Genomic DNA, 13,996 nt, shown 5'->3' with positions numbered 1-13,996 from the left:
ATCGCAGTGTAGAGGCAGTAACTCACATGTGCTTCCATTTAACAGTGCCTCAATGTTTACATAAGCAAATACTTATCTTATTGGATTTCCCTGGCAAATATGGGCATCTGCGTTTTCTTTTATGCTGAAACTCCTGCTGTACTGAAGCATAGAAGTAGGAGTTCTGATCCCTGATTTAAAGAGGTAAAGAAATTATGTTAGCCTGCACATTTTTTCTTTATTACTATTTACTCAGGCCTTTCATTGAAGTTGATATTTAGGTTACCAATTTTGGGCTATATTTCCTTTTTTTGTGTTCTTTACAGTGGTAAGCACATATTTAGTATATTTATATTACTTTAAAGGAACATAGAACATTTGGTGAGTCTCTCAATTTACTATTTATCTTTTTGAATGCAGAATTAATTGTTGGCTCCGGAAACATTTCTGTTGGACACTATTGAAAGAGGGGAACGATTCAGGTAGATAACATTGATATATGTGTAGCTGACGTTTACACCATTATTCCACGTTACCTTGACAGTGGTATATTTACGACCCTTTCCTTACAGGATCACAAACTTTTCCAGTGACAAATCCTTGCTGTCCAGGTCACGCTGAGGGACCCTCTTAATTTTTTTCCTTCCCTTGTTTCCCCTCTTCCCCCTGTACACTGGTCTTGCTATGTGAGAGCAGGAAGTTGGGATCTACTCTTCAGTCTCCTGCCTCTCGTTTCCGTGGAAACTTCAGGTCAGCCTTGATAGAACACGAAGCCCTTGTTGATTTTTCACTTGGGCGAGATGGAGGAGCATCAAATTACCCTTGCTGATCTGCACACATGATAGGGAATTTACAAAAAGAGACACAAGCACTCACAGTGAGAGTAGTCACGTTACAAAGGGGGGTTAGGCAGGATACCTCAACAGGGACCATGGGGGTATCTTTTCTCCCTTCTCTACTTCCCCCAACTCAGGGAATCCAGTCATACAGGTTACTACCCCACCTTCTATACATTTAGTTCCCCCCAAGAGATGTATGGGCAATGCTTCCAGGTTTGCCTCCTTCATTAACCAATGCCAGTTACACTTCATGGGTAGGGCAGCCTGTTTTCCAACTCGGCAAGCAAAGGTGGCGTTTGCTCTGTCATATTTGGGGGATTTAACAGCAACTTGGTCCATACCCCTAGTGATCATAATGATCCTCCTTTATGATTATGACTCCTTTAAAGAAGAGCTAAAGAAACTATTTAATAGACATTCCTATATCCAGGCCGTGACTAAGAACTTTTGGATCTCAAATAGCAAACCAAGGATTTGATTAAATATATTGCAGAGTTTAATTGCTTAGTGGCAGAGCCAGGTTGGCCCTGTTTTATAAAGGACCTAAGGATGAACTGAAAGATCTTTTGGCCCAAGTAGTGGATCCTCCAGACACCTGCAGCGCTCTCATAGACCTGGGGGTGAAGCTGGACCATAGACTTCATGAAAGAAAAAGGAAAAAGGGTCATCTGATGCACAGCTTGTTGTATACAAGGAGAGAAGCAAAAAACCAGTGACAGAAGCAGAACCTAATCAAATAGGCAGTATTGGGGGTCAATTAGTGCCCGGGAAAGACAGTGTTGTCAGGACATGAAACTGTCAGTATTGTGGGAAGCAGGGGCATTTTTTAAGGGTTTGTCCGGTTAAACCAAAGAAGCGTAAGGAATCGGGAAACTATTAAACCCGAATTCTGAAGGAACAAGAGCTTTGGGTGGGTCAGGGTTAATAGTCTCCCAACACATCCCTCTGAACGACACAGTATTAACTTCCTCCCATTTGTTTGTTGTGCCCTGTCTTCTTTGGGAAGATCAGTCCATTAATGTAAAGGTCATGTTAGATTCTGGTGCCACCAGAAAGTTCAAGGACTTGCAATGGGCCAGACACATGAAGTTACCTGTGGAACAAAAAACTGCCATAGAAGAAGTTAAGACCATTGATGGTAGCGCTTTTAAATCAGGTCCAGTTACACATACTACTGGTAAATTGACTCAATGTATTAATGAGTTCCACACTAAAACTATCTCTTTTGACTTAATTCAGTCTCCACTATGCCCAGCCATATTGTGTATTTCTTGGCTAATTCAGCACAATCCTTTCATAGGTTGGAGACAGAAGGTACTAACTTTCCCTTCTGCCTTTTGTAAAGACCATTGTCTAAATGACAAACTCAGACAAACCAAAACAGTGGGATCATATGAATGCAATCATATTTACACTTTTATAGAAAAGGAGAATAGATATCAGAGGGAATACCTAGATGACATGCTGCACATTGGGTTTATCCGACCCTCTAGATCTCTTGCCTCCCCTCCTCTTTTTTTATTTCAAAGTGCAAAGGGGGTCTTTGATAATATATAGACTATAGAGCACTAAATGACAATACCATAAAAATCAGGTATCATTTGCCCTTTATCACCTCCTTGTTGGATCAAGTAAAGAAGGCTGCGATATCTACCAAACATGACTTGTGAAGGGCATATCACATGGTACAAGTGCATCAGGGTGAGGAATGGAAGACTGCCTTCAGTACCAACTTTGGTCTGTATGAATATCTAGTAATACCCTTCAAGCTATACAAAGCTCCAGCTGACTTCCAGTTCCTCATAAAGGAAGTCCTGCAAGAAATGCTGGACATTTACGCTATAGCTTACATTGGTGATATTATGGTTTGTTCTCCTGCAATAGCAGAGCATGAAAACCATGTACGGGCAGTACTCCTGAAAGTTAGGGAGACCCATTTATTTGTGAAGCAAGAGAAGTGCATGTTTCACACGCATCAAGTGGCCTTCCTGGGGTTTATCCTATCTACGGACGGAGTTACCATGGATCCCCAAAAGGTTGCAGCGATCACATGGTGGCAATCTCCCAGATCAGTGAAGGAAGTACAGAGCTTCTTAGGGTTCGCTAATTTTTATAGGCCATTCATAGAGAACTTTTCAGCATTAGACTCCCTTATAACAAAGATCCTCAAGAAAGGGGTAGTTTTTCGTTTGTCTTCTAAAGCAGATATAACCTTCAATAAACTCAAAGAGGTCTTTGCTCAGTCTCCTGTGCTAAAACACCCAAACCCATCTCACCCATTTACCATAGAGACTGATGCATTGTGGATGGCCATAGGAGGTGTTCTTTCCCAGAGAGATACAACCACAGGCTATTTGCATCCTGTGGATTTTTAAATTGAATACCACCTAGCAAAATTATTCAGTGTGGGACAAAGAACTGTTAGCCATAAAAAGAGCTTTTGAGGAATGCCGCAATACTTGCTGGGGGTTTTACATAAGTTACTGTTTTTACTGACCACAATAATCTGTTATTCTTAAAGTCAGCAAGAGCCTTGTCCATGAGACAACTGCGGTGGACTCTGTTTTTTAACGAGTTCGAATTTGTTATACAGTTTCAACCTGGGAAGAGACATGGAAAGGTGGATGCCTTAACCAGATTAGGCTATGAGGTTGAGGAACAGGAATGGGAACCTCCTCCCATTATTTCCACTGAACCTATTCTTGATGTCATCAATTCAGAAGAGGATTTCATGCATAAGGTGGCAGTAGCACAAGACACAGAGGTAGTTAAAACATGGGAAGAGAAGCATCAAGGAATAAGAATTGAGAATCTTCTATACATTCAGGAGGGTCTGGTGGTTCCCACAACAGAACTACAAAGACAAGCCCTAAAATGGAGTCATGCTCATGTGCTCTCAGGCCACTCTGGATATAAAAAGACTGTAGAACTTGTAAGACAACATCTCTGGGGGCCTTCCCTGGCAACCGATGCTAAGATCTACATACAGATATGCTACATATGTTAACGGAGTAAGAGTTCTCACCAAGTTCCGGCAGGGCTATTGGTTCTGATGCCTACTCCTCCTAGTCCCTGGCATTCCATTTCTATGGATTTCATAGGGGAGTTGCCCAGAACTAGTACACAAATCCTGGGACCCACCAGTCCCGGGCGGGTAGAGAGGTCCTCAACCAAGAGGATAGAAAGGACACGCCTTCCCTATTTAATATACTTTATACCACTAGAATGTCCCTTCTGTAGTTTGATTGTTGCTATCCCTTCAATTAGGTCGAACAACAAACAAAAAAATCAATACTGGATTGGGGGTTCCTAAGTGTGTGGTGGTGATCCTCTCCAGAACACCCTATTCTTTTAATAGCCCCCACTCACTCTAATAGTGACCTGCTTCATCAGAGGGCTCACCTGACAGCTAAAAGTCGGGGTTGGGCTCAACCGTGTTTCAGGGAGCACTTAAATATATTGTGTATGGGGGCGTACTGTTAAAGATAACATTACTCATCCACTCCTAAAGAATTCTTTAATAATGGAGTGGTAGGGAAGGTTAAAATAAAACTTTAGCACCAACGTGTTTCAGCCCTTCTTATCTGGCCTGTTTCAGCCAGAGAGCCGGAGAATCAGTAGGTCCCTGCAGGGAGTTCCTTTGATGAAAGTGTGACAACAAGGACTCCCTCCTGTGCTCCATTGGAAATCCTTTGCCCTGAGTTATAGGGGTAATTCCTCATCGAGGCCAGTGACAAGTATTAGGCTTGTTCCAGTTGTTAATCACTTAGAAGTGCCCGAACCAACTAGTTCACTTGCACACACGTCTTTGGGGGAAGTAACTTCTTTATGTCCCACTCTGATGAAAGCCCAGGACCTATTTAGGACAGATAGGAAGGGCTAAAACATGTTGGTGCTAAAGTTAGGGTCATAGGACCATCATATCCTGGATACACCCTATTGTATATATTTTAACCTTCCCTCCCACTAATTGTTAAAGAATTCTTTGGGAGTGGGTGGGGATCTATTACCTCCTTCTCAACCGATACATCCTCATGGTATAGGTCTTGAAAGAATTCCATGAAGGCCTGTTCGATACTACCTTTATCTTCCATAACCTGGTTACCCACTTTAATCTTACCAATATAACTAGATGACCTTTCTACTCTACTCTTCAGTTCTCACCTTGATCAAAATCCCTCATTGTACTCACTTCCCACTTCTGGAGCATAATCTCTTCCGTTTTAACTGAAGATGTTCAACCCTCCCTAGTAAATTTCTTTCTCCGTACCATGAGCCTGATTAGACTTTAATACTGCCTAAGCGTCTGCTAGCTTCCCCTCCAGATGTGCCATCTCTTTTTTTTCAGATCTGGCCCAACCTATAGCTAGAGGGTAGTTTGCTTCTTATAGCTCTCCCAAACAGCAAAGTGGCAGGACTCTCACCAGTGGTGGAGTGAGAAGTCTAATGATAGGCACAGAAGGTTTGACGTAAGGTCTGTTTCGACTCGATTCTCTCCATCGACGCATGTTGGATCACTGTCGTTAGTTTGCCTGTAAATCGTTCCACTACACCATTAGATCGGGGTCACAAGGCTGTATTTTTTTGATGCTTGACACTGATTCGAGTTAGAAACTTTTTTAACTCCCTACTATTGAACAGTATATCATTGTCAGATTTAACAATGTCTGGGATGCCCGATGCTGCAAAGATGTAATCCAGCCACTCAAAGGCCTTGTCATGTGTTGTTGATTAAATTTCCTCCATTAGAGGAAAATGGTAATAGTCGTCAATAACCTCCATGAGATGATGTCCATTTGCTAGGGGCCCAAAGAAATCAATGGCCACTCTTTTCCATGCACTTGCAGGAAGATCAGACATGGTTAGTGGATCCTGTGTCACTTTAGGGAAATGTAATTACATAAGTGGCACTCCTTTAGTTCCCTCCCAACTCGCTCGTCCTTTGGTGGTGACAATGCCACAATGACCTACGTGAGCGAGTTTAATTACTTGACTGAGCCTCTAGGGTATTACAATCCTTGAGCATCTTAACACAATGCCTCCCTTAGTAACAGACAGTCCATCCTGCACATTTCTGAACATCTGAAACTCAACATCATCACTCAGAGGTAGAACACTTTGTCTCCATGGCTGCGCTGACAGGATGTCCTTAACAGTAAGCATATCGTTATCTGCATTTGTAGCAGCAACAATCTGTTCAATGGATACGGCCACGGGTGTGCTGCACCTTAAAATGAAGTTCATGTACTCTTCAGCTGTTTTCGATGTTGAGCTGTGCCGATGTAATTGTACTCGTTAGAAGTAAACTGCAGGATTTAAGTTCCTGCCTGGCTTATGCACAATTGTATAGTTGCACTCTTGTAAACACAACCCCCACCACTCAATGCGAGGGGGGTATCTTGGCTTTTGAGTTTCCGAATATGGTGAGCAGTGCTTTGTGGTCTGGAACAATCGGAAAAGCTTTCTGTATAGAAAAATATGAAAGCACTTACATACCCACACCACAGCCAGACTCTCTTTCTCCGGCTTAGAATAGGCTCATTATATGCATAACACCTTGAAATATTTCTGCAGCCGATGACACTCCAAAACTCAACTTTTTGCATCTGAACAAACCAATATGAGCCGAAAAAGTGGCAATGTACCTACAATTTTTGTTCCAAGTAGAGTTGATGGTATCCCTTGTTCAGATCATGATAGTGGAAGACTTTGGCTCAACTCAGGTGCATGTTCATGTCTACAGTGTGAGGACCAGGATTTCTTTCTCTCTCAATTGCTTTGTTGGCCTGGCGCATATCCACGCAAAAGCGCACTGAACCTCCACTGTCCTTTGTGGGCACTACCACTATGTGCGAAACCCATGGTGTGGGATCAGCAGAGCGTTCAATGATTTTGTGCTTCAACAGCATTGCAATGTCTTTTTTGACCACTTCTTGCAGGTAAAATGCTATCCTGTGGTGCATCTGTGTAACAAGCTGGATGTCTTTGTTGATGGGAAGTTGTACCTTTATTGTCTTGAGCTTTCCTAGACCATGAAATAACAACGCAAACTGAATCACAATTTCAGTTTGAGTATGTAAGTTGTAATTGATAGATATTAGTCCCATGTCAGCAGCAGTTGCAAAACTAAGTAGACATGCACTAGATAAAGTACCTTGACAAATGTGAATTGACGCTTGCACAGACATCTTTTTATGTCATAAGGTCGTTGTGAATGAATCTTGACTGTGAAAACGATTTGGAAGCAGCCTATGCGTACACCTTCTTGTTTGACTCATTGAGTCGCAGTACAGTTGACAAACTGTTAATTGGTTTAAACTAGCATGATTTTGCTCGATTCACCTCTGTCAATTATAAAGGTTACGGGGCAACCATTGACCTGTTGTGTAATCTTGGGGCAGTGTCCATATAAATTCTTTTGTGTTGTTTACTCTCTAGTTTTCATTATTGATTTGTCTTCTTTGCAAGCATCAAGATCCACATGTGCATGTTACTTTTTGATGGCTATGATCATCGCACCTTCAACCTCTTTACTGTTGCTTGATTGTGACAGTGAATAGTTTTTGTAGGATGAACTTGACAATTGACTTCGTTTAGTTTCAACCTGTCACAATGGAGGTCGCTTTTTGCCTTTGTAGACATTGCAAGATGACTTCTGGAACTTTCTGGTGCTCATTTTCTCGTCTCGATGTGATGCAATTGGCTTCGATTTTGCTTTGCAACTCATTATGAAATGGTTTTCCATACCACAACCTTTGCACGTCTGTCCGATGGCAGGATATTTACTTTCATGTGGAAATAAAAATCCAACACAGTTTTCCTTTCTTTGAGGATGACAACTTATGTGCATCTACTTTTCTTAGTGCCAATTCATTCTTTGCTGCTTCAGCTTCCATGTCAGCAGCTTGCCGATCTGCTCTTTCCTCAGATCTTACAGCCATTAGTATTTTTTTTAAGCTGAGCATCTCTCTCAACATGCATCCGGAAGACAGACATCAATAACTCAGAGGCGCATACCTTCTTCATCATTAAAATCACTAAGTTTACAATACTTGATAAGCATGCCAGGTCTCTCAGCAAAATAATCCATTGTTTCACCAACTGTCTCAGTCTGTGAGGTTTTCTTTATCACTTCTTTCACTCCATTGATTTAACAGTACCAGATTGTCTCAGTCTGTGAGATTTTCTATATCCCTTCTTTCACTCCATTACCAGCAACATTCTTTAAATATTTAATGATTTCATTGTCATTTACTTCTTCTAGAGCATCTATGAAGTCATCAAAGGTCTCGATCTATGCGGGCAATCTGGCACCAATAGTCTGCATTTTGGTGGTATCAAATGGTGGCAGTGGCTTTAGGAAAGCAGGTGCTGTGTACTTTGTGATTCTTCCTACCACCATTGAGAGTATAAGCTGTTCAGACAGTTCTTGTTGTGCAACTAAATCCATGCATTCTGGAAGGGCCGGCTTCATGCTTCAGCTAGGGTCGCCCTAGCCAACTCACAGATCTTGTGGCGCTCTTTTCATCTTTGACAGTAAGTGAGTTTTCAGTTTCTTGCATGTTGCAGTCTTTGTTTTAGTCGTTTTGCTTCATTGAGTCATTTCTTTTGTACTATTTTGACAGCTTTCTCTACTCTCGATTCAACCTGCAACTTTGAGGATGGACCGCGGTGGATGCTATTTGCTGCTTTGCACGTATCACCCTCTTTTCTAGGTCTAGGCTGTCATGTCTTGTGTTACAATCAAGGATCATTTTAGTTCACTGGTGAGTAAATTTCTGTTTCTTGTACCTGGTCGTCTCTGCCTCTGCCTTTAGCGTTCGCGCTGCATGAATGATGGCTCCGTGTTATGGCACAGCACAGTATTCCCTATTCAGCCTGGCCAGCAAATCTTGGCGGGCTTTTCCAATGGTCCTTCTCTGCTAGGCCTTCAACTTCTTCACTAGGCCTTGTAAGGGCTGGAGTGGGGCTTAAACTCCACATCCGCCAACTGCAGACTCCTTTGCATCGGCCTGGGGCGCAGGTGGCATGCACAAGCAGTTTGATGTATCCTTTCAAACTCTCACAAAAAGCAGTCCCCTTTGGGGCATATATTCCCTACTCATCACCAGTTGCCGTGTCCTTCCCAGCACGGGAGCATGCAAAATGAACACACCATACACAGAGCTCATAACTGATGTCTTTATTCATCAGCGTGTGGTAAATAAAATATTACCCTGGCAGAATTTCTAGGCATTAACCAAATATCATGCATCAAATGAGAGACAGGATCCGTGGTGTCCAAGTTAAAATGGGCTTTATTCCAATAACTCGAGTCAAAGGGAGAATATGTTCCATCACCACTGAGGTTCAGGAAGAGTAATCTAACATTTCATAACAAAACATTATATTATATACTTTTCACTCCTTGTACATAGGAGCAGGCGCAAGACAGAAAATGAGATAAGAGCATGTGGGCGTACACTTGATGAGTCATAGGTAGATGATAGGTAGATGTCATAGGTGGGTGGGTACTTAGGGGAGGTGTTTGCATGACCAGCTGGAACTCTGCCCTAATTGTGCAACTTTGAGCATGGCGTGCAATTGACGTGTAAATGGGAGGAGAGCTGACTTTTGGCTTAGCAGAGTAATCTCTTGTGTCAGGGCGACTTGAGCACGTCTGGTACAACTGATGTCTGGAGTCAGGGGATGTTTTATCTGAAACAAAGGTTCATCGCTAGAAATAAAGAAAAAACATATATTTCTCCGTTCATTGCATGGGGGCTGAGACAGAGAGCTAGGCCTTATCTGTCGCGAACGGGTTCTGTTTACATTTCCTCACCGGGCAAGGATGCCACTGTGTACAGCAAAACAGATAACTGTTATTCATAACACTGTCTTGGCAGAAGTTCAGAAAGTGGTTCAACCACAATAAAATAAAGGGCTCAGTACGATATTTATTTAAAATGCACAATGCAGAATGCAAAATACATGGGCCTTTATTTTAGCTTAACGTTTGGGAGACTTTGATGACTTGACTTGCAGGACATGTTTGCAGAGGCCTAGTGATTCAGGCCACTACGAGAAATATGCATGGGTGCCATGCACATGAATGTAACATAGGGTGTATGTAGTGGACATTATTTGGCCAGGCAAAATATCATTTTCCTCATTCCCTCCTTGTCAACTACATAACCCTTTAGGATACATCTATATTCATGAGACCGTATAGCTGATCATACAGAATCATTTCTTCATCTTTATCCTTTGTACATATGGATGGGGAACGCAAGCAGTGGCATAAAGGCTGCAAATCGCCAGGCCACACTGCAGACAGTGATAGTATCATGGCAAACTGCTCCTGGATCAAGTCGCCAGGGCAGATGCAGTCACATTCACTACTGCTTCAAGGGTTCTTGTTAATTTGCGTATCAGTTTACAATTTGGACGGGGCCAACAAAGAAAAAGAAACCTTAGTTGAAATCTGTATATTGCTCCCACGCTGTCTCTGTCTGCTATATAACAAGTTCCACCCTAGTCTAAGAGCAGATGTACATAAGCTGTCTGACCGCAAATGAAATAGGTATGGCGTGACGTTTTGAAAGAAGAAAGTCCTTCTGAGACTGAAGTTCCCTATAGCTCCTTGAAAATATGGTTTATGAAGAGCATGTCATTATTATAACTTGATGAGTTTCTTGTAAATATGGCTTGTGAATAGCGCCATGTGGTCATGGTTTGTGCAGAGTATGTTGTCATTACGTTAGGCAGGAGAGAGCTGGATCTCTTACAAGTGCTTGGAGGTAACGTTTTGAAGATGTTTTGTTTTAACATGCTGCTTAACAAGGTGTTGAGGGATTTTGGCGTTGTTTGGCGTTTTCGGGGGGGCGTGTTTTTGAGCGGAAATTCGTACCCGTTCCTGTGGAGGGATTCGGCTGTTTTTTGGTGAGGATGTAGGGCATCGCTTGGACTACTGTGATGCCAAATTTGAAAAGGATCTGAGCTGTGGAAGTGGAGGAAAAAGCATGTCTTGTGCGGAGGTGCGATTTGCCATGTTATCCAATGGGCATGTTTTCCTAATAATCTTTTTTTGTTTTTTTTAGAATCTATTTCGGCAGAACTCCCTTTGTTTTCTGATAAGGGGGTAGTTGGCCACATACTAAGCACTCAGTTGCATTGCTGGTCACGTATGCATACTGGATGAATGTATATGTGAGGAAATGAAAAAGAAAACATGTAGCAATAAACTAACACCGATTATAACAATGCACAGAATCAAATAATAATCAAGATAACAATCCATCTGCTGCGTAATGTCTTGCAGTATCTGCAGTGTCTTGCAATCTCTCATCTTGCTATTCTCATATGTGATCTTATACATGTCAGAAACTGGTCTAACCGATTCACCACCGGGTGGGCTTAAACAATTAAACTACGTCTGACTTACTAGATCTAAGTTTAGACCTATACTCTTGCTGAGGGGTCTTTTCAAGCAAAGGCGGCACAAAGTCTGTTGTGTCATTTAAGTCAATGTTCTTTTCGAATGTTCCACATTGTCCAAAATAGCGCTTAACGTGATGGGCATGGATCCAGCCCATTGCGTCCCTCCACTTTCAGTGCGGTCCTCGTGGTAAGAAGCACCAACTTCGGGGTCTTCCATCGCGGCTCGAGGGGGCTGGAACGATCAAAATTCCGGATGCACACATAGTCCCCTGGGACTATGGCGTGTTCCTTGACCTGTGTGTTGTCAGGGAAGGCGGCAGCAACCTGTGAACGACAAGAGAGTAGTGCAGACATCAAGGAAGCCAGGTAATCTGTCAGCATGTTACTGTCAACATCAGTTATCTTTCTGGGCATAGGCGTACCCCACATATTTGGCGGTCTACCGAAAACCACTTCATACGGAGATAGGCCTGTTCTGGAATGTGCTACCATACGCATGTAAAAGAGGGCAACCGGCAGGGCTACCATCCAATCCACGCCTTTCTCTGCACAGACCTTTGCTAATTTTGTCTTGAGGGTTTGATTATGTCTCTCTACAAGGCCTGCTGCTTCCGGGTGTCTGACACAATGGAACTTCCATGTGTAACCTAACAGAAGGGACACTTGTTTCATTAATTCAGAGGAGAATGGCTGGCCATTGTCTGAATAGATCACCCGAGGTAATCCATACCTGGGGAAATACTCGCGCACTAACTGTCTGGCTGTTGTTACAGCAGTATAATCTGGAACTGGATAAGCTTCTGTCCATCTAGATAGTGCACACACTACCACCAAGACATACTTGTAACCTCTACATCTGTCCATTTGGATATAATCCATCTGGAGAACCTCAAAAGGGTGGTCAGGAGGATGAAATCCGCCTTGTTCCACCGGGATGCCTTTACCTGGATTGAACTGACAACAGATCATACATGTTCGTACTTTCTGCTTCGCTGCGGCACGCATGTGCTTGTTAAACCAGATGTTCTGTAAGCTGTCTAACATTGCTTTTTCTCCTAAGTGTGCTGGACTATGGGCTGTGTTAATGATTATTTGTACCATGGAATCTGGGAGAAACCATGTGCCTTTTCCCATAGTCATCCAACCTTGGTCAGTCTGGACCCCTCCTTGTTCAGTCCATTTCTTTATCTCATCTGCAGTGGCATGTGTCTGTATGTCGAGTACGTCTTGAGTGGGATCCCTGACTGTCATACATGTTGTCAGTAATGGTACCTCTGTCCTTGTCATGTCTGTTGGTGTCTGGGCTGTAAGTCTAGCTGTTCGATCTGCCAGGTCATTACCCTGGGAAATGGTGTCTGTAACTTTGGTGTGAGCTTTGCACTTCAGGATAGCAATGGCTGTAGGTAAATGTATGGCTTCTAACAGGGCATGAATAAGCTGGCCATGCTGAATCTTGGTCCCATGGGAGGTCAGGAAACCTCTCTCCCTCCATAGTACCCCGAAATCATGAACAACGCCAAAGGCATATTGCGAATCAGTATAAATGTTTACTTTCAAGTGCTTAGCTCTTATGCAGGCTTGTGTCAGAGCGATGAGCTCTGCTGCTTGTGCTGACAATGTGTCTATTTTCTGTGTCTCTATGACTTCTTTATCAGTGGTCACAGCATAGGCCGCTACTAACTCTCCTGCACTCGTTCTCATGCATGATCCATCTACATAGAGCGTTAAGTCTGGGTCTGAAAGTGCAATATCTGTCAGGTCTTGTCTTGGTTTTGTCACTATATTCATTAGTTCCACACAGTCATGTGATGGTGCATTTACTGTACTTGAGGGCAAAAGTGTTGCAGGATTCAGAATATTACAACGTCTGATCTCTATGTGTGGTTGAAATAATGTCAGTTCATATCCTGTCAGTCTTGCTACAGTCAAGTGTTGTGTTTGTGTTCTGTTTAAGAGGACCTCCACTGCATGTGGGCCCTGTACTGTCAGAGGGTGACCCAGCACTATGGAGTCACTTTGTCTTATGGCTAGGGCTGTTGCTGCAACTGATTTCAGGCATGCAGGCAGAGCCTGGGCCACTGGGTCTAGCGTGCTAGAAAAATAAGCACAAGGCTTGTGTTTTCCTGCTTGATCTTGTGTGAGAACAGATAACGCTGTTCCTTCTCTTTCAGTTACAAAAAGCATGAAAGGTTTGCTGTAACATGGAGTCGCTAACACTGGCGCTTGACATAAAGCTCTTTTTAATTCCTCAAATGCCAAGGTGTGTTCTTGTGTCCAAGGGAGGACAGTCCCCCCTGCCTCCTGTGTAGTTAACTGTATGAGTGGATTGGCTAGAAAGGCATACTGGGGAATCCATTGCCTACAGTATGAAGTGAGGCCAATAAAGGCACGTACTTCCTTTTGTGTCTTGGGCTGTGAAAGGTTAGCAATGAGCTGTATACGTGCTTGTGTTAGCTGTCTCCCCTCCTTGGAAAGCAAGTGTCCTAGGTACACTACTTGCTTTTCACAGAATTGCAACTTCGAAGGGGACACCTTGTGCCCCTTGTCAGCCAGAAAATGTAAGACTGTCAGTGATGCATTTTCACATTCTTTTTCTGAACGTGCTGTAATCAGGATATCGTCCACATACTGTAGTAACGCAGTGTTGAAAGGCATGTGAATGCTGTCTAGCTGTCTTTTTAGTGCCTGACTGTAAATACTAGGGCTTTCTGTAAAACCTTGAGTAGCTCGTGTAAAGACAAAGCTACGACCTCTTAATG

The sequence above is a fragment of the Lissotriton helveticus genome, chromosome 2_1, assembly GCF_964261635.1.
Source record: "Lissotriton helveticus chromosome 2_1, aLisHel1.1, whole genome shotgun sequence".
Lineage (NCBI taxonomy): Eukaryota > Metazoa > Chordata > Amphibia > Caudata > Salamandridae > Lissotriton > Lissotriton helveticus.
This window is presented reverse-complemented; position numbering follows the sequence as displayed.